The sequence below is a fragment of the Nannospalax galili genome, unplaced genomic scaffold, assembly GCF_000622305.1.
Source record: "Nannospalax galili isolate Female #2095 unplaced genomic scaffold, S.galili_v1.0 scaffold55, whole genome shotgun sequence".
Taxonomy (NCBI): domain Eukaryota; kingdom Metazoa; phylum Chordata; class Mammalia; order Rodentia; family Spalacidae; genus Nannospalax; species Nannospalax galili.
The window spans coordinates 3,317,161-3,330,585 of NW_008337640.1; the positions used below are offsets into that span (position 1 = coordinate 3,317,161).

Below are 13,425 nucleotides of genomic sequence, written 5' to 3' on the forward strand. Positions count from 1 at the left end.
AAAGTAAAATTAAATATTTAAAATGCAAAAATTTGAATTTTGAATTATCTTCAGAACAATCCAGCTCTTTTTAAAATATGGTTTCCAGACACTCTTCAATCCTTTTGGATCAGAAACTCTTAAGAAGGAAATATAGAGGCAAAATAGTCTTAAAATTTTTAATATACCTAAGTGATGCTGGTAACCTGGTAGTTGTATAACCAGTTCATTGTTAGTTGATCAGTTTAGCACCAGGAAATTTCTGGAAAATAATAGTATATAACTTTACTTTATATCATGTATGCTGTATACTGTATACATGTGCACAAACTTGTATTTACAAAGGTTTTAAATATTTGATAAACTTATGGATCTACATTACCAGTTCTCCATCACCTTGAATAACCCAAAACTTTCACAATTGCTAGTAGGAAAAATAATAACCCTTACTCCAAATATTTGAGTTCACTTATTTAGCCAAAGACAAGTGTGGTAAGTCCTTGAGTTTTTCCCTTAGACAATTGTTTTAGCCTGTCTGTTTCCAGGAACATAAGCGCAAAGCAATCATCTGGCAGGTCACTCCACACTTCCATCTCCTTGCAGTTGTGAAGCTGAAAGGTGCTTAGGAAATAGTTTGTGGAAAATGGAAAGTGACTTTTTAATTAGGGATAGGCTTCAGGTGGGAATACACAAATTTGTAATTATTATATAACAATTATTTCTATAACTTTCCCATTCAGCTGTAGCATCAAAGTGCAATGAAAGCATGCCTTGATCCAATTTTGCTTCCATTTTTGCTGAAGTTTTCTTTTGATCAAGTTAGAAACATCAGCATCAGTAATATAATAATGGAACTATCCAAATATTTTGCAGATCCCTTTCAAAACAAGTATGTCTTTTGATTTTTCCATTTAAGTTATACAAATTTCATATGACATGGAGAATGAACATAAGATTTAAATGAAAACAAAAATTTTCTTTACTAGGTAAGAGAGAGGAAATGGGACTAGACCACTACAGTTTTCTATACTACTTTTTGCCATAAGAATGATTTCACCAGGCAGGTGATTCACTGCCCTGCATCTCCAGACACTAGAATTTTGATAGCATCAGTAATCAAAAATCAAATGAGGGATATTTATTTATGATCATAAAAATAATCTTTATTAAACACAATAGGATATTCCTTGAAGGATATTATCATGAATCATCAATAGGCCCATCCATAAAGACATCATTTTAAAGAATAAGATTGTTCTTTAACTAGAGGAAATAGTTTCAGGATTTAAATTTTAGCATTTGGCTTTTCAAATAATCAGTCATGGGCATTTCAGTGCTGTGTGTGCAAGGTTTAAAGGGCAGAACCAAAATGATGAACAAAACTGGATTTAATTACAAGATAATTGCTCATGACATGGAAGAAGAGGCTGCTCCAGATTTGGAAAGATTCCATATCAATAATAATAAAAAAATCCAAGCCTGATTCAAAAGATGCTCTAAATTAAAAGGGCTTTATTTTGCAGACTCTAACTTGGAAACTCTTTTTAGAGTTTCAGAACCCACACAGAAAGCAAACAAGTAAATTACCATTCATTTATGAATCACTTAAACAGGGCCTCAGTGGCCATTCACGGACCTTAACAGCTTCAAGGCAGAGCAGGGAAAGGCCAGATCAAAGGAAGAAATGAATATGCTTCTTCCCTTGATAAAAAAGCTATTACTTTTCAAAGTTGCCCCAAACCAATGACCCTTTGTGTTCCAAGAGATTTAGTACTCTTTTTAATACTTTGTATTCAGAGTTCTTTCCTCTCAGGAAAATTCAAGGGGAAAATCATATTTGATTAACCAGCCAAATGAATGAAAATTTCATTTGAAGTAAAGTATTTTTGAAATATTTGACTTAGAGCCCCATGATGCAATGCCCAAGAATCTTCAGATTTTTTACTCCTAAGTAGGTTTTCATATTCAATTGAATTATCTGGCTTCAAAGCTGCTTAAGGAATATTCTGGGCCAAAGATATTTCAGTTACTTTTAAGCCCGCTAGGGAATCTCTCTCCAAAAACATCAGGTCATTTGCTCTAGAAACTCATAAATGTCAATGCAAACATGCCCTGAAGGTTCATTTATCACATATAGGCTGAGGAGACCTGTGATTAGGAGTAGATGAATAGTAATAACTTCTGAATATGTTCCATATTTTTGCACAGTCTGTAGTCTCCAGTATCAGTTTTCCTTTGCTGTTTCTGAGCTGGAATTTATTAAAGTGTATTAGGGAGATGACTGAGATTCATATTTCAAATATTTCTACCAGTCTCCCATGCAAAAACAAAAAATAAGTGTTCATTGATACTGATAATTCCCACCACTGCTGACAAGTCTCACTTTTTTTTTTTCTTTCTCCCAGCTGAGAAAATATTTGGTATTGAACATCTGGTTAAGGAATGTTAAAAGTCCAGAAAAGCCTTGGGTATAAAGTCGACTTTTTGGAGAAAAGTAGCATGGAACATTAGGCAGCTCCCCAGAAATGTATTTTAAGAGAAAATGCAGTATATCATCTTATGAAAGCCAGAACATTCTAAAAGGAAGACTGGAAGTAAAGATTTGGTTGGTATCACACGTGTATTGTCAAAAGGACTTGAAATGTGTCAGGATCAGAGGATCCAGATTTGAGCCATGGAACTCACTGACAGCCATGCTGACAGTTCTAGAAGTAAAGACGCTAGGCTGGGACTCTGGATGAGAATGCTGTCTCCCACCTGGTCCTTGTGGGGACCAAGAGAATGGTCTATCAACATCAAGTTTCTCTTACTGAACCATCTGGTCAGGTACTTAACCTTTCATTAAATTAAAGGAATTTTTGTCCCAAAAATATGTGTGTGAGTAGAAAGAGTGTTTATACAACTGAACACTAGGAGATTTAGTGCCAAAATAAGAACTGGATTTCTGCAAACATGTACAAATGAGGCTAAATTTAGGGCTACACTAAAACCCATTTCTAGCTATACATGCACAGAAGCCAAAGAAACAATGGTTATTGAAATGGCAGGGCTGCACATCAAGTAAGAAGGATGTCATGGGTTTCAGGGGAGCAAATGTTTATTTCTACCTTGTATGGCTGAATGATACACTATGGAGCATTATCCAGTATTACAGAGGAATTTGTTCATAATTGGAAACTTTGATAAATACTGCTGCAGGCTTCTATTCTAAAGGAAAATTTCTCTCCGCAGAGAACTGGAAACCAGTTGGTATATCCTGTGGTTTTCCAGCAGAAGAAGAAAAGACAGAGGAAGCTGAGACTTTAAATACTTACATGAATCCTTACACAATCCTGAGATGGTGCCTTGTATTCAGTGGGTCGATAAAACCAAAAGCTTCTTGCCGTTAATAACATAAAAGGAAAGAAGGAAGGAGGGAAGAAAGGGAGGAAGGGAGGGAGGGAGGGAGGAAGGAAGGAAGGAAAGGAAGGATCATGACTTATCAGAAGTTGGCCAGAGCCCTGAGGAACCATTCAAAGACTAGGGAGATCTCCAAAACCCCAGTGAGAGATGATCCCTCAGTTCATTCAGGCTATTCTCCACAGGCTCTCTCCATCTCATTTCCTGGGAAAACAAATCTACTTACAGTCTGTTTAGCCTGCTCAGGAATATCTCAGTTTAAGTAATTGGAATCCACACTACAGGTATGCATATGCCATTTCAATGAGTGAAGCCATCCTTATTGCTAACTTATGTGTTTACCACCTTCTGGCATCAGAAGCTTCAGAGGTTATTTCTTTTTTATTGAATTTTTGCTAATTTCATAAAATATATGTTGATCATGTTTGTGTTGAACATGTTTTCATTATTCCTTAAACAGTATGGCAACTATCTGACAGCATTTACATTATATTGGTCTTAAGAGGAAGCTAGTGGGCCAGTGGGTCTGCTCAGCAGGACACACACACACACACACACACACACACACACACACACACACGAAAAGATAAACAAAAATATAATAAAAAATTTTAGAAGAAAAGAGAGGTTATTTAAAGTTTGGGAAAGATGTTCCTGGGTTAATATTTAAATACTTCACCATTTTGTATAATGGATTTGAGTATCTATGCATTTTGGTACCCAAGGGCATCATGGGACCAATCTCCCCAGAGATGCTGATACTGTATCAAAGACCAAAAAATCCAATCAACATTGTGTGCTGGATAGCTTTAGTGTCAACTTGACACACCTGGGTTGAGGGAGCCTCAATTAAGGAATTTCCCCATTGGACTGGCCTGTGGCCATGTGGGACATCTTCTTGATTATTGAGTGATGTAGGAGGGCCCAGCCCACTGTGGGTGGTGCCACCCCTGAGCAGGTAGGCTTATGTTGCATAAGAAAGCAAGCTGAGCATGGGCCAAGGAAGCAAGCCAGTGAACAGTGTTCCTCCATGGCCTGTGCTCCAGCTCCTGCCTCCAGGTTCCTGCCCTGAGTTCCTACCTTGGGCTCCCTGGTAAACTGTGACCTGGGAGATATAAGATAAAATAAATCCTTTCCTCCCCAAGTTGGTATTGGTCAGAGTATTTTGTCACAGCAATGGAGAAACAAACTAGGGCACATTGATATTGCTATATTGAAATAGCATATGCTATACCAACAAGGAATTTTGCCAATGATTAAATTTTTGTTTCAAATCACCAAACCCCATTTGAAAGTTTAGACTAAATGCCTTTGTTCTTCCAGTTCCTTATGCAACCCCTTCTGAATTATGTTTGGATGGGCATAAGCATTCACTTACACACTTCTATATTATATACTTGGGTGAAAAAATAAACATTTTCATATTATATACTTAGGTGTAAAATAATTTTTAAAAAACATTCATTTGCAGAACAGCCAATGGAGCTCATTACAACCTGTGTCTAGTACATCCAGGACCCTCTGGGCTCAATCCCCAGCACCAAAACAAACAAACAACTCCCCCCACCCCACACACACACATTTACAAAAACTTAGCCACTTTAGAATTCAAATGACTTTTAAAACTACAGTTAATTGTTCCTATTTTTACTTTGTGTATGCATGCTGGCTTGAGAGTATGTATGTATACCATATCCATGCAGGAGCCCGGAGAGGATAGAAGAAGGTGTCAGGTCCTGTGGAACTGGAGTTACAGGCAGGTGTGAGACTCCATGTGGGTGCTGGGAACAAAATCCAAGTCCTCTGCAAGAGCAGCAAGTGCTATTTTTCATTTTAACAACTGAGTCATTTCTCTGACTCCCAAAGATTGGTTTTAAATGTGTGTGTGTGTGTGTGTGTGTGTGTGTGTGTGTGTGTGTGTGTGTGTGTAGATGCGTGTGTTCAGGTGCTGGTAGAGGCCAGAGCAGGCATGGGATCTCAGAACTGGAGTTATATGTTGTTGTAAGCCTTCCAACATAAGTACTCAGGCCCTCTGGAAGAGCAACAAGAACTCTTAACTGATGAGCCATTTCTCCAGCTCCAGATTGTGCATGTTTTTTATGATAGCCCATCTAATAGATGAAAGCAATATGCTGGTTTTAATTTGCATTTTTCTGGTTACAGACGTGTGCTCTTTATGCGTCTCTTGATCATTTGCTTGTCTTGAAGAACAGCTACTCAAAGTCTTTGCTCATTTTTAAGCAGCAATGTTTGTTTTCTTGTTACTGCTAGTTTGAATTCCTTGACTATTTGGGATATGAGCACCTTACCAACTCGTGATTTGCAAATATTTTCTCACACTTATTCTCTTCACTCTATTTCCTTTACTGTGTAGACTTTACTGTTTGATAAATCCCATCTCACTATTTTTGCTTTCATTGCTTCTGTTTGAGAGGTCAGATCCAAGAACTCTCAGACCACTGTCATGGAACAAGCGTCCATGTTCTCTAGGAGATTGACAGTTGGGGTCTTATGTATAAGTCATTAATCTAGTTTGACTTGACTTGGGTTTTTGTGTTTGTATTTTGTTTGTGTTTGTGTTTTGTTTTCTTTTTGTTTTTGTTTTGCAGGTGCCCACAGAGACCAGAGGCATCTGATTCCCCTGAAGCTAGAGTTACAGGCTGTTGTGAGCTGCCTAAAGTGGGTATTCAAACTTCTATTCCAGTCTTCCACAATATATGCTCTTAACCACCAAGCAATCTCTCCAACCCCTGTCATGATATTTCTTACTCTAATGGCAAAAGAACTGCTTTTGATTTAGGTTTTTTATTAATTTGTGGAATTAAGTTCTTACAATGCCTTTCTAAACCCTGAAATGTTCATATGCAGGTCAACAAATGTACGTTCAAAAATTGAGGCAAAAAGCTGTGGGGGATTCAGTGCTGATCTGGTCATCGCAGCATGAAAACACTGCTTGAAAGTCTACTGCCAAATTCCCTCATATTTTCTTGCTTCTGCTTATTTTTCATTTTTAAGACTTTGATAAATACAATCATTGTTATGATGACCAGAGAAAATAATTCTCTCAGAAGCATATAGCCTGATACAAAATACTTTAAAAATAAGCATTATAACACTTTCTTTTGAAAACCAACCATTTTTGAATGGTCAGGAAAGACAATAGTGATCATTCAGAATGGTGACAACCTTCCCAGCTAGTTAACGGTAATTCGTACTTCTTCTTTTACAGCCAGGTAAATTTTCTTTCCTGTATTTTTAAAAGTGGAAAGTGAAAGTTCACTTATCCTGCTTTGTAGTCTAGGCCAAATTTGGGTTGTTAACTCTTCAGAGTGATCGCCAAGACATAAGCCACTGCCAGAGAAGCCCAATTTTGGTTGTTCTTTCTTTTAGGATCACGTACATTCACACATGCGCAGTAAAGCCACTGCACTGTAACTGATTTTCTGTTTTATTGGTAGCTTTGATGCCTAAAATCAATTTTCCCCCAGTGATCACCCCCTACACCCGCCCTGCTGAAGCCCAGTATTCCCATACAGTGTTCACATTCCTGATTTTTAAAATGAAAAAAAAAGAACTGTTACTAACAGAACCAAAAAACTAAGATCAAAGTTAGGATCACTTCTGTAACAAAACAAAAAAAAGCAAACAGAAGCCCCAGTCCTTAAGGAAAGAGCTGCAAGCGCTCAGCTAGGTGGCAGTCTTCTATTCCCCAGTTCTTCTCGGTATTTAGAAACCCCTCAGAGGACAATCATAGGTTAGCCTGACAAATTGTTCCTCTCACCAGACTTATTCCTTATTAACTTTGCTGAAAGAGTTTTAGGAAATAAGATTTGTTGGAAAGTGACACACTGAAGACATCTGCTTAACACATTTCTTTCTTTTGGGATCTGTAAGGGCTAAGTTCATCAGAGCAGAGGATAAGGTGTGCTGGGTTCCAGATTCCCCCAGGTTCACAGCACACTTGTCACTGTCAGCCTGCTCGTGGCCCCTCTGACTTTCTCCATCTCTGCTCTCAGAGGGTGGCTCAGCCAGCATCCTATCCTGTTTTGCAGAACACATACTTGCCACTCAAATATGTTGTGGATGTATTTTTCCTTTATTTGGAAAATGTCTATTCCTCAAAGACCATAAAATCAAAGCCAATACTTTCTAATCAATAAATTTGTCACCACATGCCTACTGTCCCTCAGTGTGGTCATTAACATTTATTTTCCATGCTACAAATATAAGAACATCAGACCCATCATTTAGCAAATTCTCCCAAGAAGCATTGCCACACATATTGGAAAAACAAACAGACTGCACTGCCTGTTCCCAGCCTCTTCTCTCCAACCACTCTTCAGGCTACAGCTAGTGTCTCCCTTCAGTGGAAGTCTGGGCACATCAGAGACCTTTGCTCATGTCTGAAGAGTTCACCACTTCTCTCTTAAGCCCAAGTTTCTTATCATGAGGTTCAACACCCCTCACAGTTTTTGGAACCTTTGACCTCCTTCAACACTAACTTCATCTTCCATTGCACTACTTGCCTTTCTAGAAACCTGTATGCCAACCACCCCCAGTGCCTACAGCTTATCTAAATGGGTCCCTTATATAATGATGCAGCCCTTCGCTTTCTGAACTCCAGGGTTGTACACATACAAACAAGTCTATGTGCTAAACCCTTTTCCCTTTGCTACGTGCTAAACTCCTTTTACTTCCTTTGGGTGACTCTGACTTTTTATGGCTCATCTCCTTTACCAGTGCCTTGGAGGGATCCCTCAACCTTCAAGGCTACACTAGCTGCTGCATGGTCTTGATAGTTCCTGTCAAGGAATCAGTTGGCTCAATTGCAATGGAGTGTTTTCTTCATTTTTGCTCTCAGCAGTAAATAAATACTTTCAGAGTTGGGAATGCATCTAATAAATCATTATGGTTTAAGCAGCTAGTATAAAAAATTCAAAGTGTGCACTTTTTTAATGAGTATACCACTGCTATAACTCAGCAGTGATGGTTATAGGTGCTATTCTCAAGGACCTTGCAATTTCGGTGAAGTGATGACACTTTTAAAACTCCATTAATAAAAGAAATAAATTACATCAGATTTGGATACAATACTATATTGGTAGATAAACAATCACTATAGTGATGGATCAGGAAAGAGCACCATAGAACACAGTTTCAAGGGAGAAGAGGTAGGTAACATGGGGGTGTGATCGAGTCTGAACTTCAAAGATTGGTCTAATGAAAAGGATACAGAAATGGAACAGAATCTAAAGATGAAGAGAAGACAATCTCAATGGAAAAGTGTACATACAAGACATATAACCATGCTCAAAAAATAACAATTGGCTCACTGAGTGTGTGACCAATTCACTCATTCTAGTAACATTCACAGAACATCCATCATGTGCCAGTCATAGACCTCAGTGCTTAGAACACAGCAAACTAAAGGCCCAAAATTCTGTCATGGAGTTAATCTTCCATTGGATCAATAAATATGACATATAATTAGGTATAGATTAATAATTACTTATTTGCCAGATCAAATTCCCAGAACATCTAATTAGAATTTTCCTTAATTTGTCAGAAAACCAGGCCTAAAAAAATTAACACAACTACATTCAGTCTTTAGTCTAGTTAATATACATATTTCAGTGTTTTACTTCAGAAACACGTGTTTGAATACAAGACTTGCTGAGATATAAATCATAATACATGTACTGCATTCTCTACTAAAACCTAACAATTCTAAGTTCAGAAGTACATATGATCCCAAGCATTTTTAGAAGGGGTGGGTGACCTACAGTACCCTATGAATTATGGGGGGGCGGTAGTGAAGCAAGATCAGGGTAATCTGGAGGACAGGAGAGCATGGGAGGAATGGCTAACTCATCAGACAGGGTAGTCATCAGGCCTCACTAGAGAAATAAGATTTAAGCATCTTCACCCACAAAGGTAAGAGAGCACCCATGCAGATCGCCAAGGCAAGACTGTTTCAGTTGGCAGAAATAGAAAGGGGAAAACTTGGAAACAGACATGGACCAAGATAGGTCAGAGGTGATTAAATCATATAGATCTCTAAGGTACCTGGGAGTTTGGGTAGAGAACATACATGATCTGACTTGCATTTTAGAAGCATCATTCCAACCACTGCACTGAAAATAAAGAAAAGCAGGCATGTAGGAATGACATAAAATGGACATCAGGACTAATGACTTTTAATTAACCTCAGCAAAACCATGTGCTCTTGTGTCTTGTGACCTGGGTACCAATCTCAATTCCTTGGCAACCTCAGTTTGGTACTTTACCCCAAAAAGATAATGAAAGAATGTGGATATGCTTGAGATTTAACACACCAAGCACTGAAAGAAGGGGCACCCATCTCCACTGCACACAGGGAAGACTGGGAGGGATGTGTGGCCTTAGGTGAATGAGATATTCTAGAACTCGGAATGAAAAGGGATGACGGTATATTAAGATAAGGGTGGAGCCAAACTTGTACTTCTCCAATTGTTAGAGTATCCATAAGCCCCATAAGTTTAACTGGCCAAGACTATAAAATCACTAGTCCATCTGTTGGAGGACCTACTTTTCCAGTCTCATTGGTCAATTCCCTGGTGATAGAACCACTCCTAGGAATGCAGGTTCACCAAAAGTTATGCTAAATAGATGGGCGGAATACCTAGTGTGGTAATAGGTACCAAATATTTCCTCCCTCGAACTGGCTCAGATCCCCAAGAACTTCCAGACCAGCCATAGTCATGTAGGTCTTTGTAAGTCTGTCCACTTTCCTGAACTCTTCAGGAAAACATAATTTCTCCTTTTCTTCTTCATGGCTTTCTTACTAAGCATGCTTTCTTTAAGGCTTTGGGCTGCCCCTAGCATCTTGTATTTCTTCATCTTTTCTCTAAAGCCTTCTTCTCCCAGCCTTGTGGCTGTGAGTCAGCCACGTCTGACCTCCATGCAGGCTCTAACCCTGCATGGCTCCATGGCTTTCTTTCCTTCTTCCCACCATTCACCTCCTCAAGGCAGCTGCCAAAATTACCAGCTCGCCTGCCCTGAGGATCTTTCTTTAAGATTCTAATAAAATTGTAAAAGCTTCCGATTGAGTCCATTCTTAAATTCTTTCACGAACAACCCTTTAGGGGATCCGCTTTCTCCCCATTTCACAATGAAGCTGGAGAAACCATTGTGAATAAATCATGAGTTGGTGCTTGACTCGAGGACACAGTTCCAAGGATACAGTTCCATCAGCACAGTTCCAAGAGACCTCTGGAGGATGTCCTCTGAGTTCAGGTCCACTCTTAAAAACTAAATTTATGAATCAGGCCTTTTGTTCAGGTAATCATAATGTGGTGCGTTGGTGTCGTAACACTGCACAGGAGTACTGTTATGGTCTAGATATAAAATTGCTTCAAAGACTCGTGTTAAAGGCTTGGTTCCTAGTTGGTGGCTGTATTAAGAGGTGATTAGATCATGAGGCTGCTAACTTCATCAATGGGTTACTGCACTGAAGAGGCTATAGCAGAATGAGCTAATAGGAGGTGGTGCCAGGTTGGAGAAAGTGAACCACAAGAGGTATTATTTTGAGGAGTATATCTTGAACTCCAGAAAAGTTTTACCCTTCAACATACTCTCTTCTGCCATGATGTCCTACCTTACTTCAGTTTAAAATCAACAAAAGTAGTTAACAGTAGACTGAAACCAGGAACAAAAACATTTCCTCCCTTAAGTTTTCCTCTCTAGTATTCTGTCAGACAGGAAAACTGACTAATACAAGCAGAATCATTGAGACCTATTAAGAGATTTGCAGTAATCCATATAAGATGAGGATGGGTCAGGCCAGGGTTGTAGAAAATGGTGGAAAATAGATTCCAAATAGCTTCTGAGGACAGCAACACAGGGGCTTCCTAACAAAATGGATGTAGGTGTGAACGTCCTACATGGCTGCAAAATTTGAGGGCAGAGATGCCACAGTCTGAAAAAGCCAAGACTAGAGGTGAAGCTTGTTTGAAGGGGGTGATAAGAAGTTAGTTTGCTTATGTTAACTTGAGACAACTTATCAGAACTTCCAAGAGGAAAAGATAAATACAGGACGTGAGGGTGAATGCTCCAGAAGATACACATGCATATTCACAGACGTAAGTACTCATCCCTATGACAAGCCCTCCCAAATGGTGTGAAACTCAAAATAGCATAAGTGCATCCAATAATTCCTACACGTGTGAGCTGGAAAGAAGAAATGAATGAGGCAACTTAGAAAGGGAATACACATTTTCTGATCCTTACTTATTAGCTGGGAATGGAAATAAGAATTACTAGAGTGATACAGCTCTCCAGTGCCTAATGTATTCTTAGCAGGATTCAAATCAGCAGTAAAAGCATGACATTCAGACCTGACTCTCATTCCCACAGAGCTGGGTAGACATAATAAACACTTTCCATTTCTATTATAATAAGCATCAATTATGTTAACAATGGTATTTACTACTATGGTTAGGCAGGCTTTATAAGGTGTCAGACTGTGTCCTAGGTGTTTTATACTTTTTAACTCATTAATTCTCATAACTTTATGAAATAAGTAACAAATTAAGAATTTTGTCCAAGTCATATATTTGTTCTAGAACCTAGATTTGAATTCTAGCATTGACTCCAGACTCTATTTATTTTACATTATGAGAAGTTCTTAGGATACATAGTAATTACTTGGTATAAGATTGCTGTAATAAATTCTAAATATGAATCAACTGCTTTAAGATGATAAAAATGCTTAACTGAAAAACAGAATAACTGAGATTACTGTTGGAGGACACAGACAAGTTCATACTATTAGCCCCTCTACCCGTGTGCCTGTCCCTAAGTAGACAATGTAAGGACCTTGAACCTGATTTTTCCTGTGCAAGCCAGGATAACAATGCCACCTACTTTAACCTAGTTTTGAAGGATTAGGGATATTCCACATGGAAACAGTGCCCTGTATTTTGTGAAACACAAATCTCAGTTAATTTTTCCAACCAAACATATAATAAGAAATTACTTAGGAAGAAAACATCTTATGTTAAAATGACACTGACCTTACTCTTCAAGGTGAAATTTGTCACACCCAGCTCTAGATAAGGAAAGCTTTGCCTTGATAGTTTGCTCAAGAGCCAGATATATGTCCCTTGCCCATGCCTCTTCCCTCTCCCCTTTACCTTTGTTACAGTAGTCTCTCATTTCACAGTTCTGACCTGAAATTATATATGCAGGCCAGCTGCTCTGGATACCCACTAAGCCTTTCATCCTACTAGAGACTCAGAAAATGGGCTCAGTGGCAAGTCTTTGAACTGGAACCTAAGAAAGTCTCTGGTGTTAAGCTATTTGCCTAGATTATGGGTCTTAAAGTCTTCCAGAGCTGAAGAAGTACAACTAGTTATATGAGAAAGTGGAATGGACAGAGCTTCTCGACATCCAGGTAATCTTCATCAGGCTGATTTAGGGCATCAAGGAATTTTCTCTTCCCTGATGATTCTGTCTGAAGGCACTTCTCTATTTGTGCTACATGCAAAGTCACTGAAGAAGCTAGCAGCATACCTTTGTTTAGTGTGTGAGGTAGGAGTAACAATTTCCTCCCATTGAGGGTTAAGCTTTTTAATAAGAAATCATAAGAAGCCAGAAAGCCATAAGAAGCTGTGAACCTGACTTAGTATTATAACCTTGTGCCTAAACTCTACCCTTGACATGAACAATCATTTGGTTTCTACAAGATTAACCAGGGTAGACCCTCTGAGGTAAATGTGCAGTGCATCAAACAACGTCTTTAACTATCCAGATTATCGTTCTCACAGCCTAGGAAAGTATTGCCCCTTGCTTTTCATCTTACACCAGGGCCTGGAATGCTGCACTATTTGTCTGTGTTGGACTCTATTGGGAAGCTCTCCATGAAAAGGGAAGGGTCTTAGCTGGACTCCCTGGAGCACACTTTGGTATTTTCCAAGCTGTTCCCAGGTGGATCTCCTTTGCCATGAGTATGTTTCAGTTCTCACTGATACAGGATTGCATTTATGACAAACAATACTTAGAAATGGT

The 13,425-nt window shown here is 38.8% G+C and overlaps 1 pseudogene; it reads left to right on the plus strand.

Moving 5' to 3' along the window:
- Positions 1-3,099: 3,099 nt before the first annotated feature.
- LOC115070281 lies at positions 3,100-3,747 on the plus strand (annotated as a pseudogene).
- The last annotated feature ends 9,678 nt before the right edge of the window (positions 3,748-13,425 follow it).